We start from the raw sequence: 24,582 nt of genomic DNA on the forward strand, positions 1-24,582 counted from the left end.
AATAAAAATGTTAATAATAAAAAAAAAAATAATAATAATAATAATTAAAAATAATGATAATAATAATAATAATGATAATAATAATGAAAATAGTAATAATTTTAATAATCATCAAATATTCTCTTTATTCTCAATTTTATCATCATTATTGTCATGATTAATAGAATTTCTTGTAATTATTATCATTATTACCTAATAATTGCCAGAATCATAAAAATGAATGGAAAAACGTCATTTTGGACTCTACTCTCAAAATACTATATTTCGCTAGATTTTGCCGCTTTTTCGACTTTTGGGATTTTTTTTCTTTTACCTTTTTTATTATATATGGACACAATTCCTGTTATTATCATCAATTTTTATCATGATTATCATATTATTAACGTTATCATCATCAATATCATCATTATCATCATTATTATCATCATTATTGATATTATTATCATCATTATTGTTAATATTATCATTATTATTGCAATTATTGCAGTTATAATAATATATATATATATATATATATATATATTATATATATATATATATATATAATATAATTACAACAAAATAATAACAAGTACAATAATAAATAGTAATTACAATAATAATAACAATAATAACGTTTTTATAATAATTATTTATATCAATTTTTAATTAAAATCGTTATTACTGTAATTATTACTGTTATAATAATTATTTTTACAATTATACTCCCAGTAAAAAAAAAATGATGAAAATAATAACAATAATAATATTAATAACAATTTTATAACAATTAATATTATTATTATTATACTTATTATTATTATTATTGTTATTATTACAGTTATAATATATTTTTGGCAATAATACTAATAGTTAACGAAAAACAAATAATAACAATAATGATATTAATAATAATAATAATAATAATAATGATGATAATAATAATAATTATAATAAAAAGATAAAATGATGATAATAATAATAATAGTAAAAATAATAATCATCTAATGTTATTCAAATTCTCTTTATTCTCACTTTTATCATTTATTATTACATGCTTAATAGAATTCTGGTAATTAATATCATTATTACCCTAATAATTGCCAGAGAATCATCAATGAAGGAAAAAAACGTCATTTTGGACTCTACTCTCAAAAAGCTATATTTCACTAGATTTTACTGCTCTTTCGACTTTTGGGTTTTTTTTTCTTTTACCTTTTTTATCATATATGGACACAAAAACCTGTTATTATCATCCATTTTATCATGATTATCATCATTATTATCGTTATCATCATCATTATCATCATCATCATCATCATTATCATCATTATCGTTAATTATTATTATCATTATTGCAATTTTTATCATTATTATTGCAATTATTGCAGTTATATATATATTTTTATAACTATACTAATAAGAACTACAATAATTATAGTAAAAAAATAATAAATAACAATGAAAACGTTTTGATAATAATTTTTATTTTCATTTTTAATTAATATCGTTATTACTGTAATTTTACTGTTATAATAATCATTTTTACAATTATAATACCAGTAAAAAAAAAATAATAAGGATAATAATAACAATAATAATATTAATAACAATATCATAACAATTTATTATATTATTATTATACTTATTATTATTATTATTGTTATTTGTCAATAATACTAATAATTGAAGTAATAAAATAATAATAATATGATAATAATAATATTATAATATATAATGATATATAATAATAATAATAATATAATACATAATAATGTTAATAAATGATATAATGATAATGATAATAATAATGCAATAATATTAATAATCATTATTTTACCAAATTCTCTTTATTCTCACTTTTATCTAAAATTATTGTCATGATTAATAGAATTATGTTAATTATTATCATTTTACCCTAATATTACCAGAATCATCAAATGATGGAAACGTCATTTTGGAATTTATCTCAAAGGCTATATTTCGGGCTAGAATTTTGCCCGCTTTTTCGATTTTTCGGTTTTTAAGTTTACCTTTTTTTATTATATATGGACACAAATTCCGTTATTATCATAATTATTATATGATTATCATCATTATCAATCGTTATCATCATATTATTTCATTATCATCATTATTTTACTTATTAATCATCTTATTGCAATTATTATCATTATCATCGTTATAATATATATTTTTACAACTATACTAACAACAACTACAATAATAATAGTACTAACAATAATATACCAATAATAACGTTTTTATAATATGAGTTTATATCATTCATTTTAATTGATATCGTTTATTAACTTCGTAATTATTACTGTTATAATAATTATTTTTACAATTATACTACAGTAACAATAATTATAATTATTATGACAATAAAATATGAATAACAATATCAGAACAATTATTTATTATTTTATTATGCTTGTTTTTTATTATTGTTATTATTACAGCTATATACTTTTTGGCATAAACTATAATTAAAGTAATATAATAGTAATAATCATAATAATGATAATAATAATAATAATAATAATATAATATTAATAATATTAATAATACTATAATATAATGATAATCGTTAATAATAATGATAATGTAATAATCTTAATAATCATCAAATGTTCCAAATTCTCTTTATTCTCACTTTATCTCCTTATTGTCATGATTAATAGAATTCCTGTAATTTATTTTCATTATTACACTAATATTTGCTAGAATCTCAATGACTGGAAAAAACGTCATTTGGAGTCTACTCTCAAAAGGCTATATTTCCCTTGATTTTTGGCTCGGGTGCTTTTCGACTTTTTGATTTTTTTTTTCTTTAACTTTTTTAAAATTATATATGACATATTCCTGTTATTATCATCATTATTCTCATGATTTATTAATCTTATTATCGTTATCACATCATTATCCCTCTTATCATCATCTTATCATCATTATTGCCATCTTATCATCATTATTTGCAATTATTATCATTACGATTGCAATTAGTGCAGTTATGATATGTATTTTGCACTATACTAATAACAACTTACAATACATAGGGGGTATAGTAAGAACAATAATACTACAATATCTCGTTTTTTAATAATAGTTTTTTTTAACATTATTATATTAATATCTGGTGTATGGACTTATAATGATAATTTGTATAATAGGGCTATTTTCTAAAATTATACTACTAGTAAAAATAATAATCATGATAATAAAATATAATAATTATTATAACAATGATATTATTATACTTAATATCCTAATATGGCTATTTTACAGTTTATAATATGTTTTTTGCAATGAAGATACTAATAATTTAAAGTTAAAAAAAGATATATTAATTTAATAATAAAATCATAAGATCATAATAATAATAATAATAATAATAATAATAATAATAATGATAAATGATAATAGTAAAAAAAATTAATAATCATAAATGTTATGCCAAATTCTTTTTATTCTCACTTTTATCACCATTTATTGTCTGATTAGAGATCTGGTCTGGTATGGTGATCTTATTACCCGTAAGCTAATTGCCAAAATAATAAAATGAATGGAAAAAAACGTCATTTGAGTATACGGTCAAGACTATTATTTCCGCTAGATTGCCTCTGTTTTCGACTTTTGGATTTTTTCCTTTAACCTTTTTTATTATATATGGACACAATTCTGTTATTATCATCATGTATTTATCATGATTATCATCTTATTATCGTTATGATCATCATTTATCACATTATCATCATTATCATTATTATCTCATCATTATCATCATTAATGCAGTTATTATCATCCATTGTTGCAATTATTATAATGATTATTGCAATTATTTCAGTTATCATATATATTTTTACAATTTTTACTAATAACAACATACAATAATAATAGTAATAACATTAATAATTAGTGATAATAACGTTTTTATATATTATTATTATCATTATTTTAATCAATATCGCTATTACTGAAATTAATACTGTTCTAATAATTTTTTTTCAATTATAATATTAGTACAAATAATAATAAAAGAAGAGAGAAAGAGAGAAAGAGAGAGAGAGGAGAGAGAGAGGAGAGAGCTAGAGGAGAGAGAGAGAGAGAGAGAGAGAGAGAGAGAGATAGCGAACAGAGAGAGAGAGAGAGAGAGAGAGAGAGAGAGAGAGAGAGAGAGAGAGAGAGAGAGAGAGAGAGGAGAGAGGGAAGAGAGTAAAAGAGAGAGGCGAAGAGAGAGAGAGAGGAGTGGGGTGAGAGGAGGACGAGAGAGAGAGAGATCCGAGAGAGACGAATGAGAGAGGAGTGCCTCCCCACTCTCTCTCGTCATTCAAGAGGGGGCGGGAGAGCGAGAGAGAGAGAGGAGAGAGACAGGTGAGGGGTGGGGAGAGAAAGAGGGATAGAGCAGAGAGAGATTGACAGAGGAGAGAGAGAAATAGCGAGGAGAGAGAGAGAGAGAGAGGGGAGTGAGAGGGAGAGACCGAGAGGAGAGACCGAGAGGAGAGAGAGCGAGAGAGAGAGAGAGAGAGAGAGGATAGTAACAGTCAAAGAGAGGACGAGAGAGATGGGGGGGAAGCGAGAGAGAGAGAGGGGAGAGAGAGAGAGAGAGAGAGAGAGAGAGAGAGACAGAGAGAGAGAGAGTCAAAGTCAAAGTCAAAGTCAAAACACTTTATTCCATTAATTACAATGGTTCTTCTTTTTACATAGAAGTGAAAATCGACAGTATACGAATAAGTAGAAACAATAGTAAATACATGGTAGGAGAGATATAAAATAAAATAAAATAGAATAAGATGTTCACTTGTTGGAAATAATGTACATGTTTTTGCATTGAATTTAAAAACCTGATGTCATAGACAATTTAAAAGATGTTCCCTAATTTCTTTTTGAAAGTAGGCAGGTTGGAGGTGTTTCTAATATATTGTTGGTAGTGTTCCAGATCTCGCGTCCTCGGAGTTGCATTGCCCTGACCCTGTTACGTGTATGTCTTTTTTACGTGTGGAGAGAGTCTGGTTTGATGTCTGTTTTTGTTACAAATTTTTTGTAGAGGCATTACCAATGCGATAATCGCCCTTTATGATCTATGACTGAGTATACATGTAGTAAATTAACATTTTAGTTCGAACTTTTAGGCATTTCATGTTTTTTAAGTGTGGGGATATGTTGGTCAGGTTTATTTTACGTTGCCTATTGCAATTCTTGCGGCAAAAGTTTTTGTAGTTTGTGTGCTTTTTGTACCTAGTTTGTTGGTTGCACCCCATAATGGAACAATAGGTTATAATGCGGAGTACTAGGGACTCTACAACAATATTTATAGTCTGATAGAGAGAAAGAGAGAGAGAGAGAGAGAGAGAGAGAGAGAGAGAGAGAGAGAGAGAGACTAGGAGAAGGGAGAATAGACAGAGAGAGAGAGGATTGGGGGGGGAAAGAGAGAGAGATAGGGCGAGAAAAGAGAGAAGAAGAGAGATATAGTGGGGGGATATGAGAGAGAGAGGGGGGGGAGCAGGGGGGGGGGGGGGGGGGAAAGAGAGAGGGGGGACGCAGAGAGAGATAGAGAGACCAGAGAGAGAGAGAGACAGAGGAAAGAGAGAGAGAGAGAGAGAGAGGAGAGAAGAGAGAGAGAGAGAAAGTGAGAGAGAGAGAGAGAGTGAAAGATAAGAGAGAGGAAGAGAGGGATAGATATATATGTATATATATAGATATATCTATAATAATATATTATATATATTATAATATACGTTAATATATTTGTATAATATATATATTATTAAATATATATATAATATATATATCTATATATATATATTATATAATGATTATATAAATATATATAATACCTATATATACATATATATAATATATATATATAATATTATATATATATATATTATATATTATATATATATATATATATATATACAATATATACAAATATATATACGTGTATATATATATATATATATATATATCTATAATATATATATATATATATATATATAATATATATATCCTCCTCTCTCTCTCTCTCTCTAGCTTTCACTCTCTCTCTCTCTCTCACTTTCTCTCTCCTCTCCTCTCTCTCTTCTCTCTCTCTCTCTCTCTCTCTCGGGTCTCTCTCTCTCTCTCTGTCCCCCTCTCTCCTTGCGGGGGGGGGGGATCCCCCCCTCTCTTCTCATCCATAACCCCCCCTCTATCTCTCGTTATTCTCTCTTTCTCGCCCTCTCTCTCTCTCTTCCCCCCCCCCTTCTCTCTCTCTCTCTCTTAAATTCTATCTCCTCTACATCTCTCTCTCTCTCTCTCTCTCTCTCTCTCTCTCTCTCTCTCTCTCTCTCTCTCATCTCTCTCTCAGACTAGAATTATTGTTGTAGAGTCCCTTGTACTCAGTCATTATAAACTATTGTTCCAACTATATGGGGTTCACCACACACTCGTACAAAAGCACAAACTAAAAACTTTGCGCAAGAATTGCATAGGCAACGTAAATAAACATGACCACATAACCACACTTAAAAACATGAATGCCTAAAAGTTGACAAAATGTCCAATTTAATACATGTATACTCTCATAGATTCATAAAGTGGCGTTACCTCATTGGTTTAATGCGCTCTACAAAAATTTGTAACAAACCGACATCCAAACCAGACTCTCTCCACACGTAAAGAGAAAAAAGATCATCACGGAAACATGGGGTCAGGGCAAAATGCAAATCCGAGACGCGAGATCTGGAACAACATACCACAATATATTGAAACACTCCAACCTGCCTAACTTTCAAAAAATTAAGGGAACATCTTTTCAATTGTCTATGACATCAGGTTTTTAAATTCAATTCAAAACCATGAACTTATTTCCAACAATGTTAACGATTATTCGATTTTTATTTTATTTTATATCTCTCCTACCATTGTATTTACTATTGTTTCTACTTATTCTGTATTCTGTACGTTTCACTATCTATGTAAAAAGAAGAACCATGTAATTAATGGAATAAAGTGTTTTGACTATGGCTTTGACTTTGACTCTCTCTCTCTCTGTCTCTCTCTCTCTATCTCTCTCTTCTCCTCTCTCTCGCCCCTCTCCTCTCTCCTATCTCTCTCTCTCTCTCCCCTCTCTCTCTCTCGCTTCCCCCCCATCTCTCTCCGTCCTCTCTTTGACTGTTACTATCTCTCTCTCTCTCTCTCTCCTCCTCTATTTCTCTCTCTCCTCTGTCAATCTCTCTCTGCTCTATCCCTCTTTCTCTCCCCACCCCTCACTGTCTCTCTCCTCTCTCTCTCTCGCTCTCCCCCCCCCTCTCTGAATGAGAGAGAGAGTGGGGGGCACTCTCTCTCTCATTCTGTCTCTCTCGTCCTCTCTCTCTCTCGTCCTCTCTCTCACCCCCCTCCTCTCTCTCTCTCTCTCTCCCCCTCTCTCTCTCTCACTGTCGCTCTCTCTCTCTCTCTCTCTCTTCCTATCTCTCTCTCTCTCTCCTCTTTCTCTCTCTCCTCCTCTCTCTCCTTCTCTTTCTCTCTCTCCTCTCTGTCTCTCTCTCTCTCTCTGTCTCCTCTCCTTCTCTCTCTCCGTCCTCTCACTCTATCTGGGCCGGGCCTCCGGCTCCTCTTCTTCTTATCTCTCTCTCCTCCTCCCCTCCCCCCTCCCCCTCCACCCTCCACCCCTCCCCCACCTCTCGTCCCCTCACCACCTACCCCCCCCGTCTCCTCCCCCTCTCCGGTCTCGTCCTCTCTCGTCTCCTCTCATCTCCTCTCTCTTCTCTCTCTCTTTCCTCTCTTTCTCTCTTTCTCTTATTTTATTTTTTACTATTTTAATTGAAAAAATAATTTATTATAACGTAATAATTACAGTCATATCGACATTGAGTAAATAAATGATAATATATTATTATAAAAACGTATAGCACTATTATTAATGGTTACTTTACTATTATGATTGTAGTTGTTATTAGTAAAATTGTAAAATATATATTATACTGAAATTAATTCTCAATAATAATTATAATCATTGCATAATGATGATAATAACTTCATTAATGATGAATAATGATGAATGATATAATGATAATGATGATAATGATGATAATGATGATGCATAACGATGAATAATGCTGATAATCATGAGCAATAATGATGATAATACAGGAATTGTGTCCATATATAATAAAAGGTAAGGAAAAAATCCCCAAAAGTCCGAAAAGAGGCAAATCTAGCGAAATATATCTTTTTGACAGTATACTCCAAAATGATTTTTTTCCATTCATTTTATTATTTTGGCAATTATTTAGGGTAATAATGCTAATAATTACCAGAATTCTATTATCATGACAATATGGTGTAAAGTGAGAATAAAAAGACATTTGGATAACATTTGATGATTATTAATTTTTTTACTATTATCATTATTATCATTATTATTATTATTATTATTATTATTATTATTATTATTATTATTATTATTAATATTAATATTATCTTTTTTTAACTTAATTATTAGTTTATTGCAAAAAATATATTAATAACTGTAATATAGCAATAATTAGATAATTAAGTATATAATAATAATTGGTTATTATATTTATTATTATTATTATTATCATTATTATTATTTTTACTAAAAAAAGTAGTATAATTGTAGAAATAGTTTTATTATAACAATTATCATTATATCATAACGATATTAATTATACCTAATGTTTATAAAAACGTAGTATAAAACTTTATTATTGTTATAATTTTGTTATTACTATTATTATTGTTAGTTGTTATTATTATAGTTGCAAAATAAATTCTCATAACTGCACTAATTGCAATATTAATGATAATATGCAAGAAATGATGATACTAATTGCATAATGATGATAATGATGATGCTAATGATGATAATGATGATGATAACGATAATAATGATAATGATCTGATAATAATGATGATAATAACAGGAATTATGTCCATATATATTTTAAAAAGGTAAAAGAAAAAAAATCACAAAAGGTCGAAAAAGCGGCAAAAATCAAGTGATATAGCCTTTGAGAGTAGACTCCAAAAATGACTTTTTTCCATCATTTGATGCTTCTAGCAAATAGTATGTATAATGAAATAATTACGCAAATTCTATTAATCATGACAATAGGATGATAAAAGTGAGATAAAGAGAATTTGGATAACTTTGATGATTATTAATATTATACTATTATGCATATTATTACATTATTATCATATTATTATTATTATATATTTAATATTATTCATTATTAGTATATTATTATTATTATTATTATTATTATTATTATTATTATTATTATTACTTTTTTGTTAGTATTATTAAAAAACATGTATTATAGCTGTAATAATAACATATAATTATAGACAAGCATCATAATAAAATATAATTGTTATGATGATTGTTATTAATATTAATTATTGTCATTATTATAATTATAATTTTTTAAAATTTTTTTTTTTTTTACTGGTAGTATAATTGTAAAAAGAATTATTTCACAGTAATATTACAGTAATAACGATATCAATTAAAATATGATATAAATCATTATTAAAAAAGTTATTTGGTTATTATTTATTTGTTATTACTATTATTATTGTAGTTGTTGTTAGTATAGTTTGTAAACATATATATTATACTTCAATCATTTGCAATAATAATGATAATAATTGCAATATGTGATAATAATTACAATATGATGATAATGATAATAATGTATGATGAATAACGATGATAAATGATGATATCATGATAATAATTTAGGATAATACAGGATTGTGTCCATCTATAATACAAAGTAAAACTTAAAATCCGAAAAGTCGAAAAAGCGGCAAAATCTAGCGAAATATAGCCTTTTTGAGAGTAAATTCCAAAGACGTTTCCATTCATTTGTGAGTCTGGTAATTATTTAGGGTAATAATGATATAATTAACATAATTCTATTAATCATGACAAAATGGATGATAAAAGTGAGAATAAGAGAATTTTGATAACATTTACTGATTATTAATATTATTGCCATTATTATATCATTTATCATTATTATCATTATTAATATCATTATTATCATTATTCTTATTTATTATTATTACTTCAATTATTATTATTAATTGACAATACAATAATAATAATAATAAGTTAATAATATACTAATAATTGTTTATGATAATTGTTTATTAAATATTATTGTTATTATTAATCCTTATTATTATTTTTACTGGTATTATATTGTAAAATGATTATTATAACACTAATAATTAACAGTAATACGATACTAATTAAATATTATATAAATAATTTATTATCAAAACGTTATCATTTGTTATTATTATTTTTATTACTATAATTTATTGTAGTTCTATTAGTATATTTATAAAAATATATATTATAACTGCAATAATTGCATAATAATGATGAATTGCAATAAGATGATAATAATTACGATAATGATGTAGTGATGATGCTGATGATGGTAATGATAATGATAACGATAATATGATGATAATCTGATAATATGATGTAATAGCGGATTTGTGTCCATATATGTAAAAAAGGTAAAAGAAAAAAAAAAATCCAGAAAGTCGAAAGAGCAGTAAATCTAGTGAAATATAGCATTTTGAGAGTGAGTCCAAAATGACGTTTTTTTCCATTCATTTGAATGATTCGGCAAATTATTAGGGTATAATGATATTAATTACCCGAATTCTATTAAGCATGATATAATGATGATAACAGTGAGATAAAGAGAATTTGAATACATTAATGATTATTACTTTTACTATTATCATTATTATCATCCTTATTATCTTTTTATTATAATTAGTATTAATTATCATCAATTTCTTATTATTATTTTATTTTATTATTATTACTATTATTATTATTATTATTAATATCATTATTGTTATTATTTGTTTTTTCGTTACTATAGTATTATTGCCAAAAATATATTATAACTGTAAATAATAACAATACTAATATAAAGTATCTATAATAATATTAATTGTTATAATATTGTTATTAATATTATTATTTGTTAGTATTATCATCATTTTTTTTTTACTGGTAGTATATGGTAACAATAATTATTATAACTAATAATTACGTAATACGATATTAATTAAAATATTTGATATAAATAATTATTATAAAAACGTTATTATTGTTTTATTATTGTAATTACTATTTTATTGTACTTGTTATTATTATAGTTGTAATATATATATATATATATATAATAAGTATATATATTATATATAGATATATATATATATATATAGTTATAACTGCATAATTGCAATAATATGATAATAATTACGAATAATTATGATAATAATATCAATAATGATGATAATAATGATGATATGATGATATTGATGAGGAATAACGTTAAAATGATGATATCAATGATAAGAATGGATGATAATACAGGAATTGTGTCCATCATATAATAAAAGGTAAAAGAAAAAAATCCAAAAGTCGAAAAAGCGGCAAAAATCTAGCGAATATAGTATTTTGAGAGTAGAGTCCAAGACGTTTTTCCATTCTTTGATGATTCTTCCTGGCATTATTAGGGTAATATGATAATACTTAAAGAATTCTATTAATCATGACATATGATGAAAATTGAGATAAAGAGAATATTTGATGATTATTATTTATACTATGTCACTATTATTATCATTATTATTATTATTATCATTATTATTATTATATTATTATTATATTATTATTATTATTATTATTATTATTAATTTATTATTATTATCACTATTATTGTTATTATTATTATTCCTTAATTATTATATTATTGCCAAAAAAATATAATTATACCTTGTAATAATAACAATAATAATCAATAATAAGTATAATGATAAGAATACAATTGTTATAATATTGTTTTAATATCATTAATTGTTATTATTATCATTATATTATTTTACTGGTAGTATAATTATAAAAATAATTATTATAACAGTAGTGAATTGTCAGTAATAACGATATTAATAAAAATAATGATTTAAATATTTTATATAAAAAGTTCTTATGTTTATTATTATCGTTATTACTGGGGTTAGTAGTGAGTGCTATAGTATAAGTTGTAGAGATATAATTATACTGAATAATTGTAATAATGATGATAATAATGCAATAATTGAGATAATGATGATGATAATGGTGATAATGATGATGATAATGATGATAATGTGATGTAACGATAATCATGATGATGATTGAGGCGGGGTGTAGACCCAGTCAGACTTCAATGTGTCTGGTTGAGTTCGGGCTCAACCGAGAATATATATTTTATTTGAGAAAAGATTCGTCCCTGCAGTGGGAACATGTAAGATTCCAGCCTACCACCATAGTAGTTCGGGAACCGTGGTGTGTTGTGTTATTGGGTGGTGAATGTTTATGAAAGAGGTTGGAAGGAATGTACAGGTGTATGTGCTGAATGTGGATGGTAAGTGTGTAATTGTGAAAGGGAGATAGCGTAGGCCGAGCGTCTGCGTGACGTGTTTTGGAAAAAATGCAAGATCGTAAATTCTTCCTCTTCCCTTCATTGAGCATCACCTGCTGGAAGTGGGAACCCAAGTATACAATTATGTCTATTCTAGAGTATCAGCTTAATATACTCCGATTCATCTAGCCTTCTTACAGCCTTTCGGGGTTGCTAGATAGAGTCACCACAATGTGCTGTAAGGAGACCCGACCCAAAGAAAGTTTCAAGCATTCATCCTATCTGACCAGAACTTAAGATGTAAATATCATTGTTTTATTTGACTGGGACCGAGTGAAAGCTCTACGAATAGATGATATTTATTTATTGAGCCAAATTCGCACTCATAGGGAGGTTCTACAGGGAATTTTCAGTCATAGGAATGTTTATAGATGCGTACATCACCAATTATACAGCGGGGTGATGCACGTGAAAGCCAACCAGATATACTCAAAGATGACTTCCAGGCAATTTTCCCTCCTAAGTTGGCGTCCCCACTCTTAAGTATTTTTATCAGAGTGAGCACGAACACAATATCAATCCCTAATATACAAGTTAATTTCCAACCCGAAATGGAATTACAACTGTGAAAAACAAACACAAAAACAAAAACAAAAGCAAAACAAACTAGTCGATAAACTCTGCATAAAAACACTGGTGTAAACGATAATAATATTTAGAAATATCATGTATAGACATTATTTAGAGTCTAAGTCCCAAAATATAAGAAATAACGCCAAAGGGCCCACAAATCACGGACTGCCTGACACCCACAAGTTCGGACAGGTATCAGACAACAAATCGGACAAGTAAAGAAGGTAAATGTAACATGGCCCTGAACTTATTATGGGCGAGACTTACTGACATAAGCCTTTCCTCCCAGGAGTACGGATCCTCAAGCTGATGGAAGGAAACTAAGAATTGCTTGTTTTCACAACACTGAATGGCACACTGGGGCTACGGATCCTCAAGCTGTTCCTCTATGTGACGTGGTCCTTTGTACTCTTGACACTTTGAGTTCACAAAGTGCTGCTTTGGACAGAAAAGAGTGCACTCCACAGATGATGATGTAGCGTGCCACACGCCAAAGTCAACAAGAGACAGGTGTCTCCTACACACACCAATTAAAGAATACTTAGCTTTGCGGAGACATTTCGGCAAATCCTGGCGTGGAAGCGAGGTAAATCCACAAAGTAAATCCAAAGCGAGTACAAACACCGAGAACGGGACCACAGTACACACAGAAGTCAGACCGACTGTCTTCCCCTTTTTTTTTTTTTTAAATTCTGGGCTATCAACCAGCGGCATGTGGCCAAGGTTATTAAGCCAATGGATCCTATTTATTTGTACATCTAGATACGTCTAAAGTTTTGTCTCCCTTAAAAAAGTGATTACTTTACTGTGATTTTTTTCATCATCTGATAGTATGTTTATTAGTGTAAATTCTTTATTTTTAATTTGGAAATATTTTTAATACTTGGTCCTTTGGATGTTGAATTTATTGCAAACTGTTAGGATATGATTAAGTTAAGGTGGTGTTTGCAGGGGTGGCATCTTGGGGGGAATCTTTTTCAATGTAGGGAGTGAGGTGGTGAATCTTGTGCTGTTGACCCTAAGGCGGGCAACACCACCTCCTCCCTTCTGCTTTCCTGTGGGCTGTGTCCACAGTTCTATTTTTTGCTTGATTTTGTTGGTGATTGGAGGCTGGTCCACTCACTTTGCCACAGGAGATGTATTTTTGCTTTTCTAATAGACACAAAACACCTAGATCTGTACGGATATGCTAAGGTCCAGATCGCCAGTTGACCGCCTAATTTGTCAGCCTGCTCATTGCATGGATACCAGAGTGGCCTGGTACCCCCCATATTAGCTTGATTGATTTATTGGACCATGTAGCTTACGAATGATATTACCCGAAGTTCATTTTTGGTGGTTTTCTAATGATTTAATGTCTTTAAGTGACTTAAGTAATCTGAAAAATAACTATTCTATCGTGGGGTCGCGATAGTCAATCAATGGCTTTATCAATGGCAAAAGTTCAGCAAGAAAGATCGATGTATGATTCGGCCAGTCTGAACTTAGTTCACATTTCATCGACCATACCACCGCACCCACACACTCTTCTGTCGTGAGCCGTCGGTATAATATTGAAAAAGGGAGAGTATTTATAGGATCTCTCTGAACCCTCTGGCGTACCTCCACCCCGCACCATGGCCTTATCTGATGGAAGCAAAGCTTCCATGATGGAACAATTTGGGAGTTTCCCTGGCTCCCTATATTTGACTGAACTCAGGGTATCGTGTAGAGAAAACTAATAATTTTAATAATAAATTAAAAAAATTGGTAATAGTTTTGAAGAAATTTTGATAATAATAATGATAATAATAAAATAAAAATAACATAAAATGATTGAAGTGAAATGCAATAATAATACAGTGATATTGTAAATGATAATAATAATAGTAATAACAATTATAATAATAATAATAATAATGATAGTGATAGTAACAGCCATAATGATAATAATATTAATAATGATAGTGGTAATAATAATAGTAATAATAACAATAATAATAACAATATTATCATTATTATTATCATCATTATCATCATTATTATTATTATTATTATTGTAGCGGGGCGTAGACCCAGTAGACTTCAATGTGTCTGGTTGAGTTCGGGCTCAACCGAGAATGCAGGTTTTTATATTAGGGAAAAGATTCGTCTGCAGTGAACAGATGTAAGGCTGGCCTACGGCACGCTGACACCACCAGATTAGTAGGTTCGGGAACCGTGTGTGTTGTGTATGGGGGTGTGAATGTTGTATGAAAGAAGGATGGAAGGAAAGTACAGAATGTATGTGCTGAATATTGGATGTGTAAGTGTGTAAATGTGAAAAGGGAGATAGCGTAGGCTGAGCGTCTGCGTGGACGTGTTTGGAAGAAAAATGCAAGATCATAAAATTCTTCCTCTTCCCTTCAGTTTGAGCATCCACCTGCTGGAAGTGGGAACCCAGGTATAGCAAAGTTATGGTCTGTTCTAGAGCATCAGCTTAATATCCCGATTCATCTAGCCTTCTTACAGCCTTTCAGGGGTTGCGAGATAGAGTAACCAGCAATGTGCTGTTAAGGAGACCCGAGCCCAAGAGAGTTTCAAGCATTCAGCCTTAGTCTGAACCAGAACTTAAGATGTCGTAAATATCATTTGTTCATTTGACTGGGACCGAGTGAAAGCTCTACGATAGTATATATTTATTTATTGAGCAAATCGCACTCATTAGGGAGGTCTACAGGAATTCAGTCATGGGAAATTTTTATAGATGCGTACATCACCAATTTGATCACAGCGGGGGTGATGCACGTGAAAGCCACACCAGATATACTCAGAAATGACTTACCAACGTAATTTCACTCCTAAGTTGGCGTCCCCAACTCCATAAGTATTCTTAATTAGAGTGTTAGCACGAACATAAGTCAATCCCTAGTATGAATAAGTTAATTTCCAACCCAAAATGGAGATTAACTGTGAAAAAAAGCAAAACAAACTAGTGCTGATAAACTCTGCATAAAAACACTTGTGTAAACAACAAGAAATATTTTAGAAATATCATGTAAGAAACAATTTAGCGTTGAAGGCCAAATAAAAGAAAATAACGCCAAAGGGGACCACAAGATCACAGACTGCCTGACACCCACAAGGTCGGGCAGGTATCAAGACAAATCAAGATAAAGTAGAGGAAAGTAAAAAGTAAAATGGCCCTGAAAGTATTATGGGCGAGACTTAACAAAATAAACCTTCCTCCCAGGAGATACGGATCCTCGAGTTGAGGGAAGGAAACTAAGTATTGACTTAGTTTAAAATCAAGGAATGGCACACTGGAGGTACGGATCCTCAAGCAGTGTTCCTTCTGTGTGAAGTGGTCCTTTTATACTCTGACACTTTGAATTCACAGAGTGCAGCTTTGGGACAGAGAAAGAGTGCACCCCACAGATGATGATGTAGCGTGTCACACGCCAAAGTCCAAAAGAGACCAGGTGTCTCCTACACACAACCACTAAATAATACTTAGCTTTGTGGAGACAAACTCGGCAAATCCTGGTGTGAAGCGAGGTAAATCCACAAAGTAAATCCAAAGCGAGCACACGAAACACCGAGAACGGGACCACAGTACACACAGAAGTCAGGACCGAACTGTCTTCCCCTCTTCTTCTTCTTCTTTGTTGGATTTCTTGGCTATCAACCAGCGGCATGTGGCCAAGGTTATTAAGCCAATGGATCCTATTTATTCTGTCAATCTATATAAGGTCATAAAGTTTTGTCTCCCTTAAAAAAGTGATTACTTTACTGATGATTTTTTATCATCATTTAAAATATTTGATATTATTAATTCTTTATTTTTTATCTTAAATTATTTATTATTGGCTGTCTCTTGTTTGTATATTTTGTGCAGATGGTTAGTAAATGTTCTATTGTAAGAGTGGTGGTGCATTGGGGGCACTGTGGAGGGTAGGTTCTCTCTATATAGGGAGTGAGGTGGTGATTCTGGTGGCATTGACCCTGAGTCGGGCCAACACCACCTCCTCCCTTCTGATTTTCCTGTGGGATGTGTCCCACAGTTCTATTTTGGTTTTATTTTGTGTGTGAGTTGGAGGCTGGTCCACTCACTTTGACACAGGAGATGGTCCAGATCATCAGTTGACCCGGCTAATTTATCAGCCTGCTCATTGCCATGGATACCAGAGTGGCCTGGTACCCATATTAGCTTGAATGATTTGTTGGCACCATGTAGCTTACGAATGATATTACCCAGAAGTTCATTTTTGGTAGTTTCTAATGATTTAATGGGTTTAAGTGAACTTAATGAATCTGAAAAAATACTATTCTATCGTGGGTCGTCGATAGTGCTAATCAATGGCTTTATCAATGGCAAAAAGTTCAGCAAGAAAGATCGATGTATGATTCGGCGTCTGAACTTTAGTTCACTTTAAAGCCCAAACCATACCCCCGCCCCCACCCCCACTCTTCTGTCTTGGAGCCGTGGGGTATATATATAAAAAAAAGGGGCCAGATTTTTAATAAGGATCCTTAAACCCTCGGGCGTACCCCCCCACCCCCGGGCCCCCATGGCCTTGCTGTTTGGAAGCCAAGCTTCCATGAGGAAAAAAATTGGGGGATTTCCCAGGGCCCGCTATTTTTTACTAAACCCAGGGTATCAGGGAGAGAGACTATCCGATTTTCTCAACGGGGGTCGTGGGGGCTCGTGGAAAAGGGGGCCTAATCCACTTTTGGGCCATTAGGGGGGGCCGGGGGGTTTTTCGAGCCCCCTTTTGCGGCATACCTAAAGGGCAAAAGGGCCGGGGTCGAGTCGGAGGGGAGGTATTCCCTTGACCCACCTAAAGGGACCCCCGTTTCCGAGTGCACTTCAGGCCCCCAAGGGACACACACGAAAAACAGGCTTTCTGCAAGCACCCCAACCCTTTAAAAACTTGTTCTCGATGCCAAACCAACACTATTAAACCCAAAATTCTCCCTTTAGCCCTTTAATCGGGGCTTTATATACCATTAGCAAAGACTGCCCTATCAGCTCCCCATTTTTTAAACCAAAAATGAAACTTTTAAAATTAAGTGCTTTTTGACATTTATTTTTTAAACTAAACCAAATTTGTGGTTTTTCCAATTGAGTCTACTATCAAAAAGTACCCCAAAGAAATTTTGAAAGAATTTTAAATTTTGGTTTTGGGGTTGGGGGTCTAGAGTTACCCTTAAGTTCGGCTTCCTCCTACTAAAAAAATTAAACCCCAATCCTCTTTAAAGGGAAAAAATTTAAAAACCTCAGGAGGCCTAAAGTTTTAAAATTTCATACCAGTGCCAATTGGATGCGTTTTGTGAAAAATTCTGCTTTTATTGCGGGAAGGCCAAAAATGCCAATCATAGCGTCCCGGGATTTTATTTTAAGATTCCGAGGGGGAGCTGGTAAGTTTGTCATTGATAAATACATGAAAAATTTTGGTTTAAAAGCCCATTTCCCCTTGGGGGACCCCTTTTGCCGGGAAAAAAATGCCCAAAAAAGTGCCATTGTGGGAAAAAATAATTTGACGGGCAAAAGTTCTGTCAAAAATTAAAATTTTTAAATAAAAAAAAGGAAAATTTTTCCACGAAAACCCAAAAAGCAAAAATTTTTTTGAGTGGGCCCAAATATCGCCATGTCATGTCGTAGGCTTTTTCAAATACAAAAATACGGGAAATCAAAAATTTTTTTTGGCAATCCCCCTCTTAAATAAAACTGTCCAGTTTTACTACGGGATCGAGAGTTTGGCGCCCCTTGGGGAAAGGGCCGCCGCTCTTTCCCTAGCAAATTACGGGAAAAAAAAAAAGCAATAGCCTACTTTTAAACAATTCTTTTCCATGCCCTTTTGCTAAAAAACTTGTCAACGAAATTTGGGGCCCGGTAGGAGTTTGGCAAGTCTGGGATTACCCCCCCCTTTTCCCCAATTTTGGGAATGATGGGGGCGAATTTGCCATGGGGGTTTGGGGAAAAGTGGGGTTTTTTTCCAAAATTTTTTCATTGTACAATTCCTAGAAAACTTAATCAATGTCATCATGATTAAGATGCTTCTCACTCATTCAAATTCCATCGGGGCCTGGGGATTTTCCCTACAGGTTCAGGCTCGGACAAGCTCACCCAATTGTTAGATTTTTATTGTAACCCAAAAGTCATCCCCGGGTGGCAAAGTGAAGGGGTTTGCAGCTCCGCCTTTTCCTTTTGATGGTCGGAAGGGGGGAGGGTAATTAGCGGGACTGCTTGTATGAGGGGAAACTGCCTGGGGGAGTGCTTTAAAGGCAATGTCTTTTGGTAAATCAAAATTTAAAGTGCCCTCGTGGTTTGATGTTTTTTAAATTTTTAAAAAAATGATTTTTTCTTATTGTTTTTTATTGATAGGGACCAAACCCCCGATATTTTTTTTTTTGCTTTGATTGTAGAGAAAAAGGCTCCGCCAGGATCTCTTTTGTTTGTCTTATTACTCTACGAGCCCAAATTTTGCTAGTTTTGAAATTGAAAAATTTCATTTAGTGTTTGTTTTTTTTTTAAAAACCCTTTGTAGCCCTTTTTGGGGGGGGGGGCGTGGGCAAGCGCCCGCGGAATCTGGTTTTCCCCATGGAACTCTATTTTTAAAACGCTATCTGTCGAAGTTTTGGGAAATTTGGATGGGCAATCTGTTTCTAAATTTAGAATTCTAAAATATTGTTTATTTTAAATCTCAAAGGGTTTTCTCCAAAAAATTCGAGCTTGAGCCCCTTGTGAAGGCAAAACCCATTTGGGCCTCTTTTTACGTTAAATTTTGGGGGGCTGAAGGCGTTCTCACTGTGTCGCAGGGAATTTTTTAACCCAAGATGGAAGGTGATCGCTTCCCAACGAGCCCGTCAATGGTTTTCCCCACGGAATTTGGGGTTGCTATTAAATTGAAGGGGCCAGGGGAAAAGGGTAAATAAAGCTAAATTTAAAGGGTTTTTATCGTCCCCCCCGGTCGGACAAACCATCTTTTCAGAAGGTTTAAATGGGACTCTTTAAATAAACTAACTACTTTGCTCACCTTTTAACCATCCCCCCGCGGGAAAAACCCCAAAACGTATGATGAGCTTTAAAATCAGAAAAAAATTACTTTATTTTTTTAAAGAGGGTTTAAAGAGCAAAAAATCATCATGGGCCCTATCATTTGCATCGGGGGAAAAAAAAGTGAACATATAGCCAGATACCGCCATTAATTTTTACTTTGCATGCGAAAAATTTCCCAAAAGTGAATCTAGTCACTTCTGAAAAAGGGAGGTTTGGGTTTGGTTGTAAGGGCAAACCCCCCTAAAACCCCTACCCCACGTTTCCTTCCGACATAAATGGTAGTTCCTAAAGCAAAAACGCCCTGGGTCAGAGACGAGGGGGGTTTTAAGTGCTTTTCTTGGAGAACTAAATATGGGGAAAGCATGGGAACGAGGCTAAAAATTTAAAGGGGGCATTTATTTTAAAGATTCTAAGACTTCGACAGTTCCATTGTAAATGGTCGCCCCCGAAGATTACGTTTTATGGGGTTTGTAAGTGCCTTGTCCCAGTTTTTTTTTTTTTTTTTGGGAGGGAAAACGCCTCCTCTCCCTCGCTTCCCCGGGGCCCCCTCTGGGGGGTTTTTTTGACAGAAACCCCCCATTTCCCACCTCCTGGCGAGGGGACGAAATGACCGATTGCATCGGTTTCCCCCGAGAAGCCGATCGCGAGCCCGACGAATTCCCCAAAATGAGTAGGGCCCCCGGGAAAGGGGCGCTCCGGGCTGTTTATTCAGTAGCATCCCTCCTTATGAGTTTAGGGGCTGGGGGTTTATTTCAGTCATTTGATCAAACCAAATTTGGGGCAAAAGATAAAAATTTAATATTTTAAATTTTTTAACCCTTTTCTTAACCAGCAATTTCCTTAAAACCTTGGCTGCAAGTGTTGACTGACATTTCTTGCCTAGGGGTGATGTTAGTTACTGCTTCAGCATGGGAAATAAACGGGTTTGGGGTGGTCAAACTTTCCCCTTTCCCTTTGCTTCAGTAAAAATAACTTCCCGCTTTCTCATATATGCCAAGGGCCCCAGTCTCCTTTCCCTTTAGGAAACCCCCCCCTGCATTCAGCAATCCTGACTGATGGGGACCCCACAGTTAGCACATTTTGGAAAACGGGGCTAGTACATGTGATGGTGTAAAGGGGGGTTTAGGGCCCCTTTCCGGCAAACAAAATTTTCTCGATCTTTTTTAAAAATACTCCCTTTAAAGAGGTGTGTTTCCCAATTTTTTTTTATTTTATTACCCAAAGCATTGGGTTTTTTTGGGCATAAGGGTTTTCTTTCACACTTTTATAAACCCACGTTGGACATACTCTGGAATTTTAAATTTAAAGCAAAGGTCAAAAAAAAACAGTTCCCGTTTTCGTTCGCAATTTTTTCCCCCTCCTTTTTGGTCCATACAATGAACGTCCCCTCCCTCTTGGGCCTTCCCGGGTCTCCCGAATTTTTACTTTCTTCCATCGTCCTCAAATCCCTGTGAAAAAATTACCCCTTAAAAGGTATTTGGGGCCCAAAAGGAAAAAGTTACTTTAACTGAAAATCAAAGGAAATTTTCGTCAACTTTAAATAAAAAACCCTTTTTCTGGGAGTTGTATTGTACTTTAAAACAGGAGGCTTCCCTCTCGCAATTTTTTTACAAAAAACAAAATCCCCCGTCCAAATTGAAACCAAACAAGGACCCTTTTTTAAGATAAAAAGGGGGTTTACGTTCAAAAGTGGGTTGATTTTATTCCCGAAATTTTCATTCGCAAAACCCCGCATTCTCTTTTGGGGGTTTTTTAAAAAATGGTCTTTTGTTTTTTTCGTTAGTGGGGGGTTTCCCTTGTTTTTAAAATAAAATTGGGCTGAAGTGGTCATGAGTCGCCCTTTCCCCCTTGAGGAGGAGAAAAGGGGGGGCCGGGGGAAACATCCCTTTCTGGGGTGGGCCAGTCCGACCCCTTGTCTCAAAAAATTTTTTCCCGAAGGGGGGTCAAAGGCTTTAACTTTTTTTATCAACCCCAAAGCAAAAAGCTAAGAGGTAAAACAGTTTTTTTTCGTCCTCTACCCCCCCCGTGGAAGCCTGGTTTTCTTTTCCAGTACCAAAAGCGAGGGATTTAGTTTTGTGTGGGGGCACTTTCCCCCCCGCCGGAAATTGCCTAGGGGGAAGGACGGTAAGTAATGCCCCCCCCCCCGGGGAAAAACGGGAGTTCACAGGAAATCCCGGGACTCGGAAAGTCACATTAAGAAAGAAAGAATATAGAAAAAAGAAAAAAAATGCGCCCAAAAAGGCGCCCCAGACTACTTGGGCCTTCCTACCCAGGGGGGCAAAAACCCCAAAAGGGGAAGGGCCCGGTATAGAAGAGAGCTGGGGGCTGAGGTGGGGGCTACTCGCCTACTGTAGCCTCGTGTCACCTGCAAAAAAAGAGGGACTGAAGGTGCTGGCAAAACACAATAAACGATCTGTAATTTTCAGGATTTTTCTTTACTTGAGGACTTTAAGAAAATTTAGAAGCAATAATGCCTACGAGGGCGAGAGGGCCCCGGGGTCCAGGGTAGGGTCTTGGGCACAAAAGGGAAAATATTTTTTTATTGCTGGCTGTGTTTTTTGCCCCCGGGGTTTACCGTGTTTCCCCTCCAAAATTGGGGGGGGTTTATCCCCCAAAAAAGGGCCCTTTAGGCCTGCCCCAGGCATGGCGCGAAAAGAAAAGATATGCAAAATAAGTGTTGGGGCTACCAACCCGATGTCCGGCCCGGCCAAACAAGCCAAAGGGCCCAAAAAACCAAAAGGAACACCACCCCCCATAGTCCGGCCCGTCCGAAAAAACCAAAAAACCCCAAAAAACCGTTAAAAAAGAGGGAGAGAAAAAAAAACTATCTAACGCCATTTATTCTCTTTTAAGGGCTATTTTTGACACTTTTGGAAAGGGAAAAAAGGGACCTAAGGGGAAAAATTTTAATGTACAAATTTCCCCGAAAAAAATGTACATTTCGGGGTGTAAATATCACGGTATGGGAAATAATTTAACTTTTATTTTTTCGGAGACTTCAACCCACCTCAAATAAAGAGACTTGGTTTAAAAATACTTTTGTTGGTTTAAATTTTTTTAACCATTTTTCATATTAATTTTTTAAAACCGTCTTTGGCAGCTCGTATTTCATTGGCCCCCGGGTTATGAAAATCCCCACCGGGGTTTAAGTGAGCGGGGCAAAATGGCGGGTGAAAAAACCAGCCTTTGTGCGGGTGGGACAGCGAGTGCGCCCCCTTTGTTTTTTTGGGAAACGGAGCCCGGCGGGCTAAACCCCAAATCCCAAAGGCAGCACGCCCGAGTTTTCCCCCCGTCCTTTGTTCCGTGTAAAGGAGGCAGGCATGTTGGGAAAGGTAAAAAACTCCCGGGCCCCAACCACTCGATGCCCGAGGACGATGCCAGGGCCAGGCCCAGACCCCCTTAGAGTCGGGGAAATGCGCAGCCGTACAATTTTCAATTTATTTTATTATTATTTTTATTATTTTCTTATTTTCATTAATATCATTATTATTATTATTTTTATTATTATTATTATTATTATCTTTTATTTTATTTTTATTTTACTTTATTTTTATTATTATTGAAAAAATCGTGCAGTGCAAACACACACGCGAGCGATGCGTGTGTGCACGGTCCCCACGCCTCGCATGCGCGATTATTGGGGGTCATACCCCTGTTTCTTTTTTCAACCAATACATAGTGAGTCTATCGTAATATGAAGGTGGGTTAAAAAACCCCCAAACATTGATTGCCTAAAATTTCAATCACCCTGGTCGCGGTAGTGCCCTGTTTAATCTTAATTATCATATGATGATAATGTTTAAAATAAGAAAATTGTAATAATAAAAATAATTGTTTTTTATTATTGTTATTTTTTTTGTTTTTATATTTTAAATAAAAATATTTTGTTAAAAATTTTTTTAAATTGTTATCATTATTATTTTATTGTTATTATTTTTATAATTATTATTATCATTATTTTTTTAAACAGAGTTTCCTTAGATCTGCTAAAAAAAATCAAACCCCGGGTCATACCAGCGCCTAGGGTGATTTAAGTTTTGAGGCAATGGAACACCACAAACCATCAAAAAATGCGAACCACAAATCAAAAAATCCAGTCAAAACAATTCACGCACACAAAGAACACTTCAGATTTATAATCCTTCGAGAAAACATGTCTGTGCTGTTTAACAATTTTTTTGGGCTTCTTTTAATTTTGGATTTCCTGGGGTTTTTTTCAAAAAACTTTTCTGTACCTTTCTTTTTTAAAGGGCCCAAAAGCCCAATAACAAAAGGCAAAGATTGGTTTTTAAATGCTACATCTTTTCACCCCTATTTCCCGGTCTTTTACTTTGATATCTTCCAACACTTTTGTTAGGAAATTTTCTGTCTGAAGGGAAGCTCATTCTATAAACAGGGAAATGTTGTTTATTTTGCCTTTATGACGAACTGGACGATTTTTCCTGATAGTACGATCGTGGAATTGGAAAATTCCACAAGTTGTAGCATTTTCCC

Source organism: Penaeus monodon, chromosome 38 (assembly GCF_015228065.2).
Source record: "Penaeus monodon isolate SGIC_2016 chromosome 38, NSTDA_Pmon_1, whole genome shotgun sequence".
In the NCBI taxonomy this organism is placed as follows: domain Eukaryota; kingdom Metazoa; phylum Arthropoda; class Malacostraca; order Decapoda; family Penaeidae; genus Penaeus; species Penaeus monodon.